Source organism: Megascapheus bottae, chromosome 13 (assembly GCF_031878675.1).
Source record: "Megascapheus bottae isolate mThoBot1 chromosome 13, mThoBot2.hap1, whole genome shotgun sequence".
Lineage (NCBI taxonomy): Eukaryota > Metazoa > Chordata > Mammalia > Rodentia > Geomyidae > Megascapheus > Megascapheus bottae.
Window position 1 is genome coordinate 8,096,109 of NC_143521.1, and position 21,073 is coordinate 8,117,181.

The 21,073-nt window shown below is 43.7% G+C and overlaps 1 protein-coding gene and 1 pseudogene across 1 annotated transcript in view; both read right to left on the reverse strand.

Annotated features, from left to right (window-relative positions):
- Positions 1–21,073, reverse strand: part of Aff1 (ALF transcription elongation factor 1) — a 198,985-nt gene that overhangs the window by 154,344 nt on the left and 23,568 nt on the right. The gene's annotated exons all lie outside the window — the stretch shown is intronic.
- LOC150055482 (SKA complex subunit 2 pseudogene) lies at positions 1,562–8,430 on the reverse strand (annotated as a pseudogene).

The window sequence follows — 21,073 nt, forward strand, 5'->3', positions numbered from 1 at the left end:
AAGCAACCTGAATAGTTCTACTTCCATGCCTGTTTTAATATGTATTTATCTAGATGAATGAAGATCTCTTCCTATGCACAAAAGTACCTTTGAGTCTATCTTGTAATTTATATACTATTATCTCCTCCCATCCTCTACTGATGATCTGAGTCCCAGAACAAGGAGATGCTCTGTTCAGGATACCACAAGTGATCTAGGATGATGAACACAACCTTCCACTCCCTACCAAATGGCCCATCCCTTCTTGTCCCTTTACAAGTCACCACCAACTAATGATGACTCCAGGCCCATCATACCATCTCTGCCTTGTTCTGCTCCTTTTATACATAATGGCTGACCCTCCAACCCAGCACCACTCCCACCTCCCCACATGGGAATGGGACTTATTGATTCTCCTTCACCCATGTGCTGTGCAGAAAATTCCAGAAACAGTCAGCCCAGACCCTCCTGTGGCAGACTTTACTTCCGGAGCTGCCTCCATGATTTATATAGCAGTTTCTTCCATTCCCAGCAGTGATTTCAGAACAGGATGTTGCTCGTAAATCTTTCCTCACAGCTTGCCTACCACCCACTGGCCAGCTTATTTTTGCAAGAGTTGCTATTTCCCATACTCCCCCCATGTAAGACCCAATGATTAAGGTCATCAAAGTTGTATTCTGGACATCTATGAACCAAATGCAGATAAATGTCATATGTCTGCCATTGTGTTTAAAAAAAAAAAAACAAAAACTCTACAAAAGAAAGGAATGCCAGAATGACAAGAACACACAGGGACACACACAGCACAATATCAAGCAAACCACTGAGAAAACATAACCATGGGCTGACAGAAGTTAATTCTCATACATTTTTAAATTACTTATCTAGTCATTTCTTACCTATCCATATTCAGGTAATATGCCAGGCCTTAGAAGCCCAAAGATTATGCTGTTAATCAGCTGTTCTAGCAAAAGATATTATGAAGCAAAGAAATACAAAAGCAATTTAGGAACATGAATGCTACCATTAATAGGTTGTAATCCTTGCCAGATGCTGGTGACTCATGGCTGTAATCCTAGCTACTAAGGAGACTGAAATCTAAAGATCACAGTTCAAAGCCAGCTCTGACAGAAAGGTCTGTGGGGCTCTTATCTCCAATTAATCACCAGGAAGCAGGATATCGCACTGTGGCTCAAGGGGTAGGGCAGTAGCTTTGAGCTGAAGAGCTCAGGGACAGTGCCCAGGCCCAGAGTTCAAACTCCATGACCAATTAAAAAAAAAAAAAAGTGATCCTAGGTCAGACACTGGTGGCTCATACCTATAATCTTAGTTATTCAGGAGATGAGATCTGAGGATCACTGTTCAAAGTCAGGCTGGGCTGGGAAGTCTAAGAGACTTATCTCCAATAAACTACCAAAAAGCTGGCACAGCATTTAGGCCCTGATTTCTGACAACTAAATGAAACAAACAAAAATAATGATTCTATAACACAAAAGTCAATTAATTTACTAGGTTTTGAGTAGTCACAATAATGTGTCCTCATCTTCAATCAAAACTTTCTTATTATGAAACTTCTACTCCTTTACTAATGCCTCAACTGCAGTTATCATCTTGCTGTGGAATTATCTCTTCGTTGTAGAGTTTGTAGAATTTTAAATTTTGTTTCATCATAAATCTGGCATGTGAGGTTTTAACTGCTTTGTCATAGCTTTGTCTTCTTCAGTCAGTGGTGACAACTCCAGATCTGTATGTTTTTGTAGTTCTTATATCATAGTCATAGTCTTATTCAAATTAGCACAAATGCAGCTCTTCATCTCTTTCTGCTAAACAATGACTGGTTTAAAAATGTGCATGTAGGTCACAGTGCTTGGCCATTCAAAATTATTCAGAGCCAGGAGGTCACAGAATAGTTTGTAAGCATGCCTTACTACTGTCCATGTTCATTTACTCCATAACTGGGCAGGAACTTGTCAGTCATCTGTAATAGTGGGTAGTTTACAATCCTGAACCCCATGTTTGCTCAAAGCCCTAACTGAGCGAATTTTGAATTGACACCAGCCACAAATTGAGGAAAGAAGTTTGTGGACCTGAGGCTGTGCCCTATTGATCTGTCTAGGCCTACACTGACAACTGAAGCATAGCTAAGCTCCCCAGACAATAAGGAAAATGCCTTTGCAAATGAGTGCTAAGTAAGCTACGCTATCATAGCCAAAGAAGGTTTGTGAAGTTGTTAAATGTTGAATATGATCTTTAGTTTGGAACAAATTATTGTTCCTGATATCTAATCCTGGCAACCCCTTGGTAAAATAGGCTAAGCTTTTTAAGGTCCCTGGTCAAGTATAGAGACAACGCCCCTGAATCAGCTTGAAGCAGTTATAGAAGATGGATCTTCGCCCATCAACTCCCCTTAAGATGAAAGGACCAGAGCTATTTTTTGGAAAGTGAGACAGGATAAAATTAAAGATATGGGAAAGAGTAACAGATGTGCAAGAGTGGAGACTGCACTTGAGGGGAATGGCAATGACCACAGGTTCAAGTCTTCTATACCTGTCTAGAGAATCCTAGCCTCATTTAAAGGAAATCTGGTTCCTAAAAGTTATCACCCTGGTATTACTTTGAAATGTCAACCCTATACTTTCCTGAAAACCAATGGGGTGCCAGCCTGCAAAAACAAGTGTGCTCAGGAAAAGCAACTAGGAAACCATTGGGAGAATTCACCAAAGACAGGCCTTAGGTTAAGCTTCTTTATCCAGCATGCAGGAATTTGGAGGCAACTCAGCAGGAGGTGTGACAGTCCACTGGGGCTGCAAAGAGACAAGGCTGCAACTACACATCCTGTCCAGCCTAACTCCACAACTCTACAGCAGCTTCCTGAGAGGACTGGAACCAAACCCTTGTTGGTGGGACACTGTATCTGTGCTAAGTTCAAAGTCCCCTAGGTCATGGGAGAGAAAATAAAGTGAGGCTGCCCCTAGCCTTTTGCAGTCATAGCCATCTTGGTGCCTATGGCTTCGTGAGGGGAATTCTCCACCCTGTGATGAGAGGTCTAGTGGTGAGGGGTGCTAAATGTGAATGAGGGCTATGGTCAAATGAAAAGAGAGAAAGGACAGTAAAGAAACCTTGGGAAAGGAATTTTTTTAATGGTTTATTCCAGAAAAGACAGGATCTGAAAGGAATTGTCTTAAATGTTCTAAAAAGGGAGGACAACAGATCCCAGAGAGTATGAGTATGTAGCAGATGGTATGAAGCATGTCTTAATAATGGGAACTCTCCACATATAAAGTTCTCCCCATTGGAGGGAGACTTTCTCCTAAAACTTGGGGAAGTTGAACTAGCTGATAGTGTTAACCATGATTCAATCCAGTTCTCACAGGCCTTACAGGTTGATTGGGGAACATGTTCATCGTCTGGTTTCTAACATCCCGAATATCTGCAATTGCAGAATCCTTAGTTTTACGAATGTTGCTTTTGGCCCCTGCATTGTAAACACCATAATGATCATTTGTAGAAAGGAGAATTGGAGTGGTTAAAAGGCCAGTGCTGCGGACTCAATATGGCTCATATGACAGAAGGACCTAGGGTGGGAAGGAGAGTCAAGGACTTATCTCATTTTCCAAAACTGAGGAGGGAATGAAGGGACCCCTTTCTTGACTTCCCCCCAAATCCATCCCCTATAGGCATTTCCCATCTTCATGACAAGAGAGTGCTTGACTCAGCAGGGGGGCTGTAAAATCCCTGATAACAGAGCTCAGATTACAAGAGTGGTTAAACCAGGTGGAGTTATCAGAATTCCTCCCCAACCCAACCCCCTTGGCCTGCCAGGAAACTCCCTCCCTTTCCTTTGTCAGAGCAGTGTGCCAGAAGCCCACAAACAGCAGAGGTGTCAGGGACTGCCCGCCTGCTTTGTGTGGAGACCTGCCCAATTTCTACGCCAACTCCAACTAAGGTGCTAGGTAAATTCAAACACTAGGCTGTAACCCTATTGGCTACCTGCGTGTGGTCCCTCTGTGTATGTAACTATCCCATTGGCCACCTGTGTGCAGCCAGGTTTGACCACATGGGTTTTGCCCTTAAAAACCCAGCGTGAGAGCCGCTCGGGGTCATAGTGTTAGCTCCCAAGTCTGCACTGTGACCATGGCCGGTCAGTTCACTATCTACTTAACCTTTTTATATGAAATTCACCTTTATATGCAATTCACCTTTTTATATGAAAATAAAATGTGCATGTAAGCTGGATGCAGTGGCTTACACCTGTAATCCTACCAACTCTGGAGGCTGAAATCTGAGGATCAAAGAACTTGAGACTCTTATCTCCAATTAACCACTAGAAAACAAGAAAATGGGACTTAGCTTAAGGGTAGGGTGGTGGTCTTGAGCTGAAGAGCTCAGGGACAGAGCCCAGGCCCAGAGTTCAAGCCCTCCCCCCCCCACAAAAAAAAGTGCATATAAGGTTTCATATTGACATTTTAAGGCTGTCAATTCTTTTAAAAGTGTAATTGAATTTTCATTGCCAGCTGAATCTCAGTGATTAGCCTTGATTTCATATTCCATCCTGTACTGAATGTAACCCAGATCATAATCAGCTTTCTGGAAGATCAGTTCCAGCTTATCCACCTCTGCCTCCCTGTAAAATAGTTGTCCTACATCAGCTGTTTTTTGTTTTATTCGTTTGTTTTATTTGTTTGCCAGTCCAGAGGCTTGAACTCAGGGCCTGAACACTGTCCTTGGGCTTTTTTCTCAAGTCTAGCACTCTGCCACTTGAGCCTCAGCACCATATCTGGCTTTTTCTATGTATGTGGTACCGAGGAATTGAACCCGGGTCTTTATGCATGCTAGGCAAGCACTCTACCACTAGGCCAAACTGCTGGCCTGAATGTGACTCCTTTTCGAAGGACATAAAAATTATTTTATTCATTCACCTGACTAGTTTTCTGAATTGTGAGGTTTAATGTATCTTATCATCATGTGCTTTGCAGAAGTCATGAGAACCTAGTGGGCGTGGGGAAGGGAGGAGAAACTAGGCAGTGACAGACAAGCACTGACAAGAACCTGGTGAAAGCTGGGCCTTAGTGGTTTGTGCCTGAAATCCTATACTCAGGAAGCTGAGATCTGAGGATCTTGGATCAGAGCATTAAAGTCCTTAAGACTCTTATCTCCAAATAACCACCAGAAAACCACTAGCCTTGAGCTCAAGGACAGTTCCCAGGTCCAAAGTTCAAGCTCCTACAATTGACACCCCCCCCCCACACTAAAAAAAAAGAAAAGAACCTGGTGAGAAGGAAAAGCTACTCAAATGCTATACTCAACAAATCCCAACAGGTCCAGGGCAAGGTACAAATAACCCTAACGTCCAAAAGAGATGTCCTTTAGCCTATCTTTTAACCACTACTAGTGATTTGCTCTGTGAACCAACATGAAGTAAAAATAGCTTCAAAATACAGATGCTAGGGCCAGGAGTGTGGCCTAGTGGGAGAGTGCTTGCCTAGCATGAATGACGACCTGGGTTCAATTCCTTGGTACCACATACCTAGAAAGGCCAGAGATGGTGCTGTGGCTCAAATGGTAGAGTGCTAGCCTTGAGAAAGTCCAAAGACAGTGTCCAGTCCCTGACTTAAAGCCTCAGGACTGGCAAAAAAGAAAATAAAATACAGATACTAGTGGCTCATATCTATAATCCTAGCTATTCAGAAGTATGACATATGAAAATTTGGGTTCAAAGCCAGTCCAATCAGTCCATTAGATTATTTCCCATTAATTAGTAATTAGTAATTAGTAATAACTTAGAAATGTGGGTGAGACTACAAGTAGAGAGAACACCAGACTTGAATGAAAAAGCTAAGCAGGAGCAGCGCAGTGGCTCATGCCTATAATCCTAGCTGCTCAGGAAGCTAAGATCTAAGGATCAAGGTTCAGAGCCAGCCCGGGCACAAAAGGACCTGAGACTCTTATCTCCAACTAACCTCTAGAAAAGGGGAAGTGGGGCTTGATTCAAGGGTGGGGTGGTAGTCTTGAGCTGAAGAGCTCAGGGATAGCACCCAGGCCAAGTTCAAGCCCACAAACAACAATACAACAACAACAAAAAGGCTAAACCAGAGTGTAAGGTCCTGAGTTCAAGCTTACTACTGATGCACGTGCTCATGTGCGTGCCTGCACATGCGCATGCACGGGCACGCACATACACGCACATACACACACACACACACACACACACACACACACACACACACACACACACACACAGTATGTATTCCTGGGTTTGGGGCTACCATGCTTTCCTGCAAACAGGAAGGAGAATTTCTCTGTAGACTATACCCTTCACTTGCCTTGCCTTTGCTCATAGGCTAACAAGAGACAAGGCTTGGAAAATGTGCTAAGATCTGAATAGTAACCTAAGCCACATACTCTGCTAACCAGACAGAAATGCTGCTGTGAGATGGCAATGACAAATGAGCCTGAGAAGTGAAGCACAGGGAACTGACCATGAGGTCTGCCTGTGCTTTACAGCTATCTGTTCTGAAAAGTTCAACCAAGACAAACAGGTAGCAGTAAATCACGGCTCACACAATTCTAAAGACTTTTTATATAAATGCGTGAAAACACAGTTTTCAACGGTTGGGTCAATAAGAAGTAATGTCACCCAGCTTTCAAAGAAACACCAAGTGAACCCATTAGGAAGATAGCAATAACTGAGTTGTTTTTCTAAGAGAGGTCAAATAAATACGGATTACAAAATCCTTCGTAATTCTCCTTCTCCATCTATCTATGGGCAATGGCAGTTCCTAAGCCACATCCCTCAGTAACTGCTCCTTATTAGTCACACACAGGGGTACTGCTGGCCTCTGGTACAAAAGCTGTTTACAATTGAAAGAGATGTAATGTTGAAAATAAATGCTGCAGGTTGTATTTGTCTGGTTTAGTCAGGAGTAGGAAATCATATAATAATGTGGGAAGCATAAACTATGATGAGATAGTATCAAACGGATGAGGAAATAAAAATAAAAAGAATAAAGAGTAGCTAGGCAATCCTATAATCCTAGCTACTCAGGAAACTGAGATCTGAGGAGCAAGCTTCAAAGCCAGCCCAGCAGGAAAATGCAGGAAACTCCAAACTCCAGTTAACCATCAGAAAACCAGAGCAGTGGCATGTGGCTCAAAGTGATAGATTTTAGCAAAAAGAGCTCAGGGACAGTGCCCAGGCCCTAAGTTCAAAGCCCCATGACCAAGGAGGTGGGAAAAGTCAAGAAAGAAGAAGAAAAGGGAAAGAATGAAAGGAAAAGGAAAAAGAAGTAAAGAAAGAAAAAGAACCAAAAGTAAAGAACAGGCTAGGCACATGTGGCTCATGGCTTTAATCCTAACTACTCAGGAAGCTGCAGTCTGAGGACTGAGCTTCAAAAACGGACTCCAGCAGGAAAGTCCATAAAACTTTTACCTCTAACAAGGAAAAGCCCTAAGTGTGGAGCTATAACTCAAATGTTACCAGACTTGAGTGAAAAAGGTAATGGGCAGTTCCGGGGCTCTGAGTTCAAGTTTCAGAAGTTGAAAGGGGAAGTGGAGGGAGAATTTGAGGAGGGGGGGGGAGAGAGAACTTTTGAAGGTACTCTGAAGTTTGGGAGAAAGTACCCAAGGAAGGACAAACTTTGAGAGGAGTTCCCATTGCCAAAACTAGAATTGAGGTTTCATTGGAGAAGGAAAGGAAACAACCCATTGTATGGCAGAGAAGCTCACTGAAAAGTTGACAAACATTAAGTATTGGTGAGCCAGGGTTGATAAGCAGGTGCACAGAAGCTTGACCCCTCTGTCCACATGAAGCCTAGAATGTGTCTGTGGCTATACTGGCAGGTCTCAGAGTGAGGGTCACAGGGCCACAAGATTGCCGAGGGGTCCCATGCTTTGAGGATCATTGCTGGGCAGGATACACTGGACAAGAGGCCCAAGCTAACTGAGTAAGGTCTCTCAGGCACCTTCTGCCAACAGAGTTTCACAATGCTCATGGTAAAGAACTCATTGCAAAGCTGGCCATGGTGGCTCAGGTCTGTAATCCTAACTACGCAGGAGGCTGAGATCTGAGGATCAAGGTTCAAAGCCAGCCCGGGCACAAAAGGATCTGAGATTTTATCTCCAAGTAACCTCTAGAAACAGGAAGTGGGGCTTGGCTCAAGGGTAGGGTAGTAGCTGAAGAGCTTGCACACACACACACACACACACACACAAAACCCTCACTGCAGGGCTGGGAATGTGGCTTAGTGGTAGAGTACATGCCAGTATGTATGAATCCCTGGGTTCAAGTCTTCAGTACCACATAAACAGAAAAGGCCAGAAATGGAGCTTTGGCTCAAGTGGTAGAGCACTAGCTTAAGCAAAAGCAGCTTAGGTATAGTGACCAGACTGTGTGTTAAAGCCCCAGAATTTGTGGGGGAGGAGGAGAGGAAGATACCTTATTGCAGCACCCATGATACTAAAGGGCAAGCTAAGAATGGGGAGTCAAAGTGGGAAGTGACCAAGAGATCAATGAATTTCCTGCATGACTAAAACATTAAAAGACGTGGTGTCTCTCAGCTTAATGTTGAGGATGAGTAAGAATTTTGCAGACTGGAGGTCAGGGGAAAGGAGAAGAAACTCATTCATGGTTGAGAACAGTTTTATTACTCACCCCAAGAACATGGGCAAACTGTGGAACCTCTTTAAACCTCATATGGAAGGAAATTCCAGCATCATCTACATTATACAGTGCCATGAAATTAAAATGCAACACTGGACTAGACAAAAGCTATGAAAAACATGTGAGGGCCAGAACACTCCATAGCAAGGCTCTGGCTCCAAAAGGGATTTGTCAGGACGCTTCTCCCTCACCAGGAGCAATCCCCACCACCATCCTGCCACCTTCTTAGCATGTGTTTTTTTTGCACTAAAGGATCTCCATATATTTTTGTTAAATGAATGGATAAATACTGGATTATAGCAAGGGGGGGGAAACTTTCATTGAATTTCAGCAAGAATGAAGGAAATGTATGATTTGTATTTACTTTAAAAGGGGGGAGAGCAGGGTTGGGAGTTTGGCCTAGTGGTAGAGTGCTTGCCTAGCATGCACAAAGGCCAGGTTTCAATTCCTCAGTACCACATACATAGAAAAAAACCAGTAGTGGTGCTGTGGCTCAAGTGGTAGAGCTCTAGCCTTGAGAAAGTCCAAGGACAATGCTGGGAGCCAGTATCAGTGACTCACCCTGAGGCTGAGCTCTCGGGAGGCTAAATTCTGAGGATCATAATTCGAAGCCAGCCTTAGCAGACAAATTCCAGAGACTTTTATCCCCAATTAACCAGAAAAGGGAAAAAAAAAAAAGGTAAAAGTAGAGTTATGGATCAAGTAGTAAAGAGCTAGCCTTGAGCAGGAAAAAATTTTAAATAAACAAATAAATGAAAAAGAAAGCAAGACTTTGTGCCAGTGCCTCATGCCCATAATCCTAACTACTTAGGACACTGTGATCTTCTGATCTCCAATTAGAGGCGAAAAAGCTAAAAGTGGAGCTGTGGCTCAAGTGGTAGAGCACTAGCCTGAGAGATCCCAAGGACAGTGCCCAGGCCCTGTATTCAAACCCCAGGACTGGCATGGGTGTGTGTGCACATGCTAGCAGCTCGGCTCACACCTGTAATCCTAGCTACTCAGGAGGCTGAGATCTGATGATTGCGGTTCAAAGCCAGCCCAGGCACTAAAGTCCTTGAGACTGTTATCTCCAATTAACCACCAGTAAACTGGAAGTGGCGCTATGGCTCAAAGTGGTAGAGCAGTAGCCCAGAGTTGAAGAGATCAGGAACAGTGTCCAGGCCCACAGTTCAAGCCCATCAGCAGACAAAAACAAAACAGGGGCCAGGAAGAGTTTGGCCTAGTGGTAGAGTGCTTGCTTAGCATGCACAAAGACCCAGGTTCGATTCCTCAGTAATACATACCTAGAAAAAGCCCGAAGTGGTACTGTGGCTCAAGTGGTAGAGCTCTAGCCTTGAGAAAGCTCAAGGACAGTGCTAAGGCCCTGAGTTCCTGAGTTCAAGCCCCAGGACTGGCAAAAACAAAAACACTGTCCTTTCTGTAAATCAACACTTTCATTCGTAAATTCAGTATGGTTGCCTATCTCATCATCAAGTACCCACTGGAGGAAAAGTGTATCGGCAGGATGTTGAAAGATACTCTGAAAGGAGAACTGGAACAACTGCTAACGGTTCTGAGAGGCTGATTTATCAACAGGGCCACCACCTGACATCTGTGCAAGGCTGTACAGACCACAATGTCCTCTCAAAACAGCACAAATCATCTTACCCTGGGCTGGATAACAGCTCTTACAGAGGCAACCTGTCGAGATTCTCACCAAGGATAGGCACTGTTTCTATCCCTTACTATTTTCTAATTAATCTTTTAATCTGTTTCTTGCCATATGGTTCATTAGTCACCTCCAGCCCCCTCCCATCCTCATCTCCTGGCTTTGCTCCTTCACTGGAGAAGATGCACATTTCTCTACTGTGACCATGCAGAGTAAAGCTCTCCTGCGAACCATTTTTAACTGATGTCCACTTAAAGTATCAAGGAAGAAACTCCCCTGAAGTGAGTTCCAGAGAAGTCTGGCTCAGAGTGTCAAATCAGAACTAAAAGGGCTCCCATGCCACTGTCTTCTACCAAACAATGTGAGAGGGATTAAGGATTTGGGAAGCAAAGACAGAAGAAAGCTAGCTTGCCGATCCATCTGCCATCGATCAAAACTTAGCAGTCTTACCCTGCTCATGAAATACTAGCTGCTCTAGGGCCAGGGCTGTGTGGTACAACAGTTCTTTATTTGCCTAACATGAACACATGAAGGAACCAGGTTGTAAATTTGATCTCCAGCACTGGAGAAAGGGAGGAAGGGAGGGAGGGAGGAAATGAAGCGGGGGGGGGGGGGGGGGGGAAGCATAGAGAGGGAAAGGTGATCAAGGACCAAGTGAGAAATAGAAGCCAAAGGGGGAAGGGGTATGTGTGTGGGAATGGTTGCTCTATTCTGCATCTATAGTAGAAGAGTTGTACTGAAAAGCATGGTTAAGCAAATCCCCCCCCCCCATCCATTCTAATATCCAGGAGACTAGAAAGCATCCTCACCTATAGTGGAGTCCACAGCAGATAAAGACTGCTCACACACACACACACACACACACACACACGCTGCACACCTAACCACCCAATGATTTCCTGCTCCTCTCTAGCTGTGAATCTTTGTTCCTTTCCCAAGTCCCACTCAGAAATGATCATCAAACATTGAGATGGTGATTTGTAAACAGCTGATGGTATCAGTAAATAGCTTGGAATTCTTGGGGAAGTAGACCCTTATTAGTTCCACGTGGTTTCACAGGGGAGGCTTTCACCTGAGGTTGTTAAAGACCAGGCCAGGACTTGACTACAACAGAAAAAAACTAGGGAAGAAAACAGAGAGAGAGACACTGGATGAAGAATTAAGTGTGGAGAAAAGCATTTAACTACTGAAGATGAATCGTCGGAGTTGAATCTGAGCAGCAGTACCCAAGTCTTACTTCTATAAAATACTCTTTTAATAGGGCTGCTTGCAACACCGTATGCTATTCAAATACTTTAATTTGGGTAAATGTTTTAATCATATGCAAAGCCCTGCAAACTACAGAAATAAAATGAATTCTGCTTCAAACTTTAAGTGAAAACTTATGTACGATTGGACTTCTTTTGTAAAATGGCAAGATTTTTCCTAAAATTGTGACTCTCCGCTGGGTATTGGTGGCCCAAGCCTACAATCATAGTTACTCAAGAGGCTGAGATTTGAGGCCTGAAGTTCAAAGGTGACCAAGCAGGAGAGTCCATCAAACTTCTCCCCCTCCCCACTCCTGTGGCAAGAACTCAGTGCCTGGGCTTTGAGCCCTGTACTTGAGCCTCTTTTGCTCAAGGCTATGCTCCACCACTGAAGCCACAATGTCACTGCTGAGCTTTTCTGTTTATGTGGTACTGAGGACCCAGTGCTTCATGCATGCTAGGAAAGCACTCTACCACTAAACCAATACCCAGCCGGAAACATTTTTTAAATCTCCAATTAAATGCCACAAGGCTGGATGTAGAGCTATAGCTCAAATGATAGGGCACTAGGCTTATGTGAAAAATCCAAGCAAAAGTACAAGGTCTGAGTTCATGCTCCAGTAGCAACACCTCAACCACCCCCCAACCTAAAAAAAAAAAAAAAAAATCAATCTTAGTCTGTATGGAGGTTGAGATCTGAATATAGAGGTTCAAAGCTAGCCAAGACAAGAGAGGCCCTAAGACTCTATCTCCAATTAACCACAGAAAGCCAGAAGAGGAACTATGGCTCAAGCACCCAAATGCTAGTCTTGTGCACAAAAGCTGAGGGACAGTTCTCCTACCCTGAGTTCAAGCCCCAGAATAAAAATTTAAAAATAAAATAAAAGAGCTATGAGTTTGGCCTAGTGGTAGAGCCACTTTGTGCCTAGCATGCACAAAGACCCTGATTCCATTCCTCAGTACACATACATAGAAAAGCAGGAAGTGGTGCTGTGGCTCAAGTGGTAGAGCACTAACAAGCCTTGAGGAAAGCCCAAGTATAAGGAATGGATGGAAAAGGAACAGTGAGGGGCAGAGACCTTATCTTGGGATTGGAAGTTGTGCTACGGACAGGATTTGGGGTATAAAAGATTATAAGAAGAGTGGTGGTCTCCTGGGAGGCCCACGGCGAAGTTCTTGCCAGGCCCACAATGGAATGCTACACAGTGGGTGTGGGGAGTATTATCCCCTGGGACCAATCTCAGAATGACCTGCCTTCAGACAAGCACGTGAGCATGTAACTGGTGCTTTGCTTGTCCATCTTTAGATACATAAAAAGATTGGGCCTAGCTGGGTGTGATGGCTCACACTTGTAATCCTAGCTAATCTGGAGGCTGAGATCTGAGGATCAAGGTTCAAAGCCAACCCAGGCACAAAAGGACCTGAGACTTATCTCCCATTTACCTCCAGAAAATGGGAAATGGGCTTGTCTCCAGAGTAGGGTGATAGCCTTGAGCTAAAGAGTTCAAGGACAACACAAAGGCCCATGAACCACCAAAAAAAAAAAAAAGATTGAGCCTAGAGGGAAGAGGCAGATCCTTCACCAAAGACAGTGCTAAGGCTCTGAGTTCAGTCCTCAGGACTGGCAAATAATAATAACAACAACAGTAACTTAAAATTTTTAAACCGACCTCAACTTTCTCTACCTTGCACAAAAACAAGTTTTTCCTCCAATGTTGGAAGAGAAAGAAGTAAAGGAAGGACCCTAAGACCCCAGTGCAGCAGAACTCAAAGCCTACCCTTCCCTAAGTCATTATGAACTCAGACTCCACCCTTTCAGTGTCAGTCCAGGGCTGGGAGTGTTTCCCTGGGTTTTGAGAATGGGGCAGGCCCAGGGGTGACTCTAACAAAGATCTAACCCAGGGTAAGGAGTCAAAATTCAAAGGAGGAGCACCCCCACGCCCACCACTAGGAAAACCTGTTTTCTTTTAATTAAAAAAAATTGAGAGGTCATCCCTCAGCTTTGTTTACAAGTAATGAGTCCAGCAGCTCCCATTTATCACCCCTGGAGATTCTTTTACACTTTGATGTGAAAAGAGTCAGGGCCCATTGTGATTTCAACTACTCCAACAGCAGGCCTTTCATTTGCAAACGAATCGCTGGCCCCCAGTAAGAGCCAACTGTCAGAAAAAAAATTCATTGCCTTTCCTTCCAGTTATTTATCAGTGACTAGGGAGAAAGCTGCCTTTAAGACATTTCTTTAAAAAAAAAAAAAATGTTCCCAGAACATCCTAATGCCTTCCCTACCTTCACTTGATTCTTTTTGCCTAGAATGCCTTTTTCCCAAATCCCATCACACAAGAAAAGAAACCTCTTGTCTTTAAACTATCCCATCTGGAATGACTTTCTCTCCTTTGCACTTCCACAGAAAGCCCAAGCTGCCTTAACAGTTACTTATAGGCTACGTGTTCTTCCCTTAAAGCAACTATGCAATTTTCTCCAAAGCAAGGAATGAACCAGCATCTTCACTCAAGACAGAGAGACACTCAACTGTTCCAACCAGCAGGTCAAGGTGAAAAGCATAATTATATACATATTTAAGTGGGCCCATATAAGCGATTTGTATTTTTATACTTGTATTCATTTGTATTTTTATACTTGTACAAGGTCGGACTTGTGAGGGCCAACGAACTAGGCACAGGCCTGTTAGCCTGCTTGGCCCCTTGTCGGTTTTTCTACACTGATCACATAGTGGGTCTGTCCCTTCACCTGTTAGTTAGTCAGGCCCCTTGTCGGTTTTTCTCCACTGATCCATAGTGGGTCTGTCCCTTCACCCATCAGCCAATCGGTTCAAAGCGCAACAGCTCACTAAACCGACCAATGAGTAGTTCTCCCATTTTGTATTGCGCCAATCATTTAATGGAATGATTACTGGGAACCGCCCCCTACCAAAGAATGTATTAAAGGTGCTGTAATTTTGTGCACGTGGCCTCTGGTCTGCACTCGACTACCAGTGCACAGAGACCCGTGCTCGAGCTCGTCAATAAAGGACTCATTGCAATTTGCATTGATCTTCGGTCTCTGGTGATCCTTCCGGAGGGCTTCAAGTTTCTGGGCATTATGAAGGCACCCACTGGACAGTGCCCAGGCCCAGAGTTTAAGCCCCACAAGCAACCCCACCCAAAAAAAAAGGCACCCACTTTTCCCCATCATTGCCATTTTCAAGCGTGAAAGAATATTAAAGTTTAAAAAGGAGAGGTGGGTCTGAGGACCCACCCTTCCAAGCCAGCCCAGGCACTAAAGAATGCGAGACTCTAATCTAATTACTAGAAAACAGGAAGAGGGGCTGTCACGGGGATAGGGAAGTAGGTTAGAGCTGAAGAGCTCAAGGACAACGCCCAGGCCCAGAGTTCAAGCCCCACATCCCACCAAAAAAAAAAAAAAAAAAAGGAGGTGGGAGGGACAGAATGTACTGTACTTTAGGAATCTAAGAAGTCTGAGGTGGTTGTGGAAAAACAGGATAGTACCTAACATGAAGGGTATATTTCTTTTAAGTTTTTGTGTTTTGGGTTTTTTGTTTTTGTTTTTTGCCAGTCTTAGGCCTTGAACTCAGGGTCTAGGCACTGTTCTTGGGCTTTCTCAAGGCTAGCAATTCTACCTCTTGAGCCACAGCACCACTTTTGGCTTTTTCTGTGTATGTGGTACCCATAACCTAGAGTTTCCTGCACTAAATGCAAGCACTCTACCACTAGGCCACGCTCCTGGCCCCTTAAGTAAATAGAGGGCTTAGCTTTTACAGACAGGAGACCCTGGGTTCAATCCCCAGTACTGAAGAAAGGGAAAGAAACAGACATTCCTAGATTAACAAACACAAACCACACTCATCTTGATTCTAACCATAGAGTTAACTTCCATTTTTCAAGAAATGCCAAGGCTATAGAGCCATAGGATTTCTCAACCTCAACACTATTGACATTTAAAGGCAATTTTTTTTGTTGGTTGTGGGAACTTGAACTCTGGGCCTGGGTGTTGTCTCTGAGCTCTTCAGCTTCAGGATACTGCCCTACCCCTTGAGCCACAGGGCCACTTCCAGTTTTCTGGAAGTTAGACATAAGAATCTCTCTGACTTTAGTGCCTGAGCAGGCTTTGAACAGAGATCCTCAAATCTCAGCCTCCTGAGTAGCTAGGATTACAGGCCTGAGTCACCGTGCCTGCCTAAAGGCAGACAATTCTGTGATTGAGGCATGTACTATTTTTTTGGGGGGGGGGGGTGAGGGGCGGATGGGGTCATGGGGCTTGAACTCAGCCTGGGGCGCTGTCCCTGAGCTCTTCAGCTCAAAGTTACCACCATACCACTGGGCCTGGGCACTGTCCCTGAGCTTTTCAGCTCAAGGCTCTTGAGCCAAGCATCACTTCCTGTTTTTCTAGAGGTTAATTGGAGATAAGAGTCTCAGGTCCTTTTGTGCCCGGGCTGGCTTGGAACCTTGATCCTCAGATCTCAGCCTCCTGAGTAGCTAAGATTACAGGCCTGAGCCGCCATGCCTGGCTGGCATATGCTATTTTTGCAGATGCTTAATAGCATTGCTGGTTTCTTCTCTCTCTGGACTATGGTAACTAAATAAATATCCCTCAAGACATGGCCCAATAATGGCGAAGGGGAGAGGGCTGTCCTCACCCAGGAGCAGCTGAGAACTCCTATGACACAGAAATTAGTCAAGCACACTAATAGGAGGCAAGCACACAAACCCACAACATGGGGCATTCCTTCCACAGGGCATTTCAACCAGCACACAGACCCCACCAATAAGGTAATGGGTCACACTAAAGCCTTAGAGACAAAACTTTGGTTCAAGATAGAAATCATTTTTTAAAAGATATTTAAGCCAGGTGCTGATGACTTAAATATGCTGTAATCCTAGCAATTCAGCAGGCTAAGATCCAAAGCTTGTGGTTCAAAGCTAGTCCAGGCAAGAAAGTCTGTGACTCTTGTCTCCAGTTAACCGCCAAAACACTGGAAGTGGAGGTGTGGCTCAGAGTGGTAGGGCACTAACTAATCTTGAGCAAAGAACTCAGGGATAGCACCCAGGCCTTGAGTTCAAGCCCCAAGACTGACTAAATAAATAAATAAAGTAGAAAGATATTTAAAGCTGAGAGTTTGACCTAGTGGTAGAGTGCTTGCTCAGCAGCATGCACGAAGACCCAGGTTCAATTCCTCAGTACCACACACAACTGAACTGGTGGTATGGCTCAAGTGGTAGACCTCTGGCCTTTAGAAAGCTCAAGGACAGTGTTCAGGCCCTAAGTTCAAGCCTCAGAACTGGGGGTGGGGGGAAGGGGGGGTGGGGAAAGGTATGTAAAACTTACCTAGAAAGTATAAATCTGAACTAATTAAGTATAAGATAATTCTAGCCAGGGGAGGTGGCTCATGTCTGTAATCTTAGTTACTCAGGAGGCTGGAGGCTGAGATCTGAGGATCATGGTTCAAAGCCAGCCTGGGCACTAAAGAAAATGAGACTCTTAGCTTCAGTTAACCACTAAAAAACTGGAAGTGGTGCTGTGGCTCCAGGGGCAGGGCAGTAGCCTTGAGCTGAGGATCTTAGGAACAGTGCCCGGGCCCAGAGACCAGGCCCCATGACAGATTAAAAAAGAAAAAAAAGGGGGGGGGCAGGGGAGGCCAGAAGTTTGGCCTAGTGGTAGAGTGCTTGCCTACCATGCACGAAGATCCAGATTCCATTCCTTGGTACCACATACATAGAAAAAAGCCAGAAATGATGCTGTGGCTCAAGTGGTAGAGCTCTTACTTTGAGAAAGTCCAAGGACAGTGCTCAGGCCCTGAGCTCAAGCCCATGACTGGCAATGAATAAATAAATAAATAAATCTAAACTGTTAATTTTATTAAGTGTGATGTTGGTATATGGTTCCATAGCAAATAGCTACACTTTTAAAGAGATGAACATAAAAGTATACAGGTTGAGAAAGAAGAGATGTCTAGGATTTGCTCTAAAATACTTAGGCAAAGAAAAAAAAAAAAGAAAAAGAATAGATTTTTTTTCCCAGTCCTGAGGACTGAATCCAGGGTCTAAGCACTGTCCTTGGGTTTTCTCAAGGCTAGTGCTCTACCACTTGAGCCACAGCTCCACTACTGGCTTTTCTATGTATATGGTACCAAGGAATCAAACCCCAGTTTTCATGCATGCTCGGCAAGTACTTTAGCACTAGGCCAAACTCCCAGCCCAATAATAGAATATTTTTTTAAGTATCATAAAATCTTCAGAACGGTTATGTGTGAAAAAAGGATATTTGAAAATCGTTCAATATTCCCTCTACTTCACCCAGTATCTGAATATTTCTGTAATAAAAATTCCACACATAGTGATAAAGAGAGGGAAAATAAGACTGTACCTAACTCCGTACTAAATAGGGTTTTTATGGCCAGTCAGAGCCAACCTATTTCTCCCTAAGCACTCTCACCACTGACACATCATATCCTCAGCCCCAATTCTTTACTGCCACTACACCATAGAAAATGGTTGTTTCCTTATTTGGTGTGCTGATACAGGGAGTTGAAAGCAGAGCCCAAGTACTATCCTTTAGCTATTTTGCTCAGAGCTTGTGCTCCACACCACTTAAGACAGACAGTTCTATCTATACCTACACGTTCACCTTCTTCCTTCTTCCTTCCTTCCTCCTCCTCCTTCTTTGGTGTCTAAAGGAGATGAACATCTATCTCACACACTCTCTGCTGCTCAAGCTGGCTGTGAACTGGGATCCACAGACATCAGCCTTCTGAATACCTAGGATTACAGATATGAGCCATTGGTGCCCAGCCCCAGTGTTGTCTTTTTTTATGGTACTAAAGTTGGAGCTGAGCTTTGTACTTGGTAGGGAAGTGCTCTACCATTTGAACCAGGCCTCAACATCTTAAAATCATTTTTAAGTCAACATATATGGTATCCCTCTGTATTTCAGGCTATCCAAAAAAGCATCAGAACTTGGATATTGAAGTAAAATCAGATTACTACCCTAACAAAATGCTATAATCTGAAACTGTTCAACTCTAGATTTAATCTTACATGCCATCTGGACTAAACCATCATTATACAACATGTTTCATTATACAACAACAACCTAGACAGCATTCATTATATTAAAATCAATAAACTAATTCACAGTCCTCTGATTATTACCAATACACTTCAGGATTAAAGGCAGTCAAACTACATGTAAACCACTATGCAACTATCCAATGGCCACTTTGACTTGAGATGCCTAGAATGATCTAAAGAGGACTCTAATGAACCTTACAAATAAGTAATTCTTGTAAAGATCTACTCTCCCTGTTTCCCACTTAAACTACAATCCTCAGATCTCAGCTTCCTGAGTAGGTAGAATTACAGGTGTGAGCCACCAGCACCTGGATTGCAAGTTTTGTTTTATTTTGTTTTGTTATTGCCAGAACTCAGGGCCTGAGCACTGTCCTTGGACTTTCTCAAGGCTAGAACTCTACCACTTGAGCCACAGCAGCACTTCTAGCTTTTTTCTACATATATGGTACCGAGGAATAGAACCTGGGTCTTCGTGCATGCTAGGCAAGCATTCTTACCACTAGGCCAAATTCCCAGGCCTGAATTGCAAGTTTTCTGATAGTTCTCTTTGTGTCATTTAGGATCGCTCCATAGACAATATTAATGTAAAGTGATTTACAGGAAAAGCTTTTAAGTCTGTCCATATGTCGGGCTAGTAAGTATATTCTGTATGTCTCTTTTAGGTCTGTTTCTCAATTGCTCTTCTTATACAAGCTATTTCTGGAGCAGCTTACAACCCCTTCAGGTTTGGGGATTTAGCTCAGGGGAAGCACCCTTGCCAGGCAAATGCAAGGCCCTGAGTTTGGTCCTCAGCTGGGAGGGGGGGAGGGGGGGAGGAGTAAAGAAAGAAAATTAAAAAAAAAAAAAAGAAAGAAAGAAATTCACCCCTTCAATTCAAAGTGTTGTCTCAAAACAAAGTGCATTCCCAGGAAGGAAAATTTAGGTAGCTCGAACCCACCATTCTACCCTCATCACCTGAGATGAAAATTAATAATTTACTAAGAGTTTATGATGTACCAGGCACTGTGATAAGCACTTTATGTGCATTATTCTTATTTCTATTTTAATGAGGCTTTAAAAGTTAATTAGTTTGCCTGTATAGCCTGTCAGAAAAGAGGTCTCTGCACAATCAAGGTCCAGACTGCCCAAGTCAACTGTGCCCTATCAGTGCCCTTTGGCCTAGGATCCAAGGCCACATGGATTTTACTGGGAAATTACTATTTCTGTAATTGAATCTTCCTCTCCTGTACTCCTCCCCCTTCCCAACCCCCACTAAATTTAACTGTCCCTTTGGAAAATAGCTAATTCAAAAAAAAAAAAAAATCCCACAGGTCTGGGCCAAGCCCCAAATTAAACCATTCTAAACCCATGAGACTGAATGAGTCATTGAAGATTCGTCTGACAATGACACATACTTGCCGTTGAGCAACCATTTCCTAAAATAAAGGAAAACATAGTGCTCCCTATAAGCTTGAAATCCAGGCCTGAAACCACTTGGAAAACCCAGGAAAGCACTGGCATGTCTCATGTCACAATTCCTGGGGTGGATTATTTACCATGCCCCAGCCAATCACTACTTCAGCCAAGTATGACCTACAACACTAATCTCTAGTAAGCATCTGGAAATGTAGCCCCTTGATTTACTCACACAAAGAAAATCTGTCCATATAATAGGTGTTAATCTGCTTAACACTTTGTAGCTTCCTCACTAATTAAAGACTCTTCTCAATTAGGAGATTTAAACATCACTTCAGACTACTGCAGAAAAGAGCTTTCCAGGCTATATATATAGTATTACCAAGTGTGATTCAGGAATAACAGAATGCAATTTCTCCAATCTTCCCAAGGACTACAAGTTGAGCAAAATTCCTAAAACATCTATAAGACCTACCTACTCTAATAGTAGAAGACAAAATTTAAATCAATCTGAAATTACAGTCTGAAATAAAATGGCTTTCATGCTTTTGTTTTATTCTAACATGATTTTGTCCAGCCATCAAAGAAGCATTCCCAGGCTGGAAATGTAGATTAGTGATACGGTGCTTGCCTAGCATGCAGGAAGCCCTGGGTTCGATTCCTCAGTATCACATAAACAGAAAAGGCTGGAAGTGGTGCTGTGGATCAAGTGGTAGAGTGCTAGCCCTGAGCAAAAGAAGCTCAGGGGCAGTGCCCAGGCCCTGAGTTCAAGCCCCAGGACTGGCAAAGAGAGGGGGGGGGGAAGGGAGGAAAAAGAAAGAAAGAAACACTCCCCACAAATGATTGCTGCATTTTTTTGTGTGAGAGTCATGTGGTTTGCACTTGGCCAAGGCGCTGTCCCTGAGCTCTTCAGATCAAAGCTACTGCCCTGCCCCTGTGCCTGGGATTAACTTAACTTTTCAAATTCCAAGAGGAAAGATTTTTGACCAACTGACACAGAAGGGTAAGAAGTTGAACATGTTATACCAGGCGCGGTGGCTTACACCTGTAATCCTAGCTA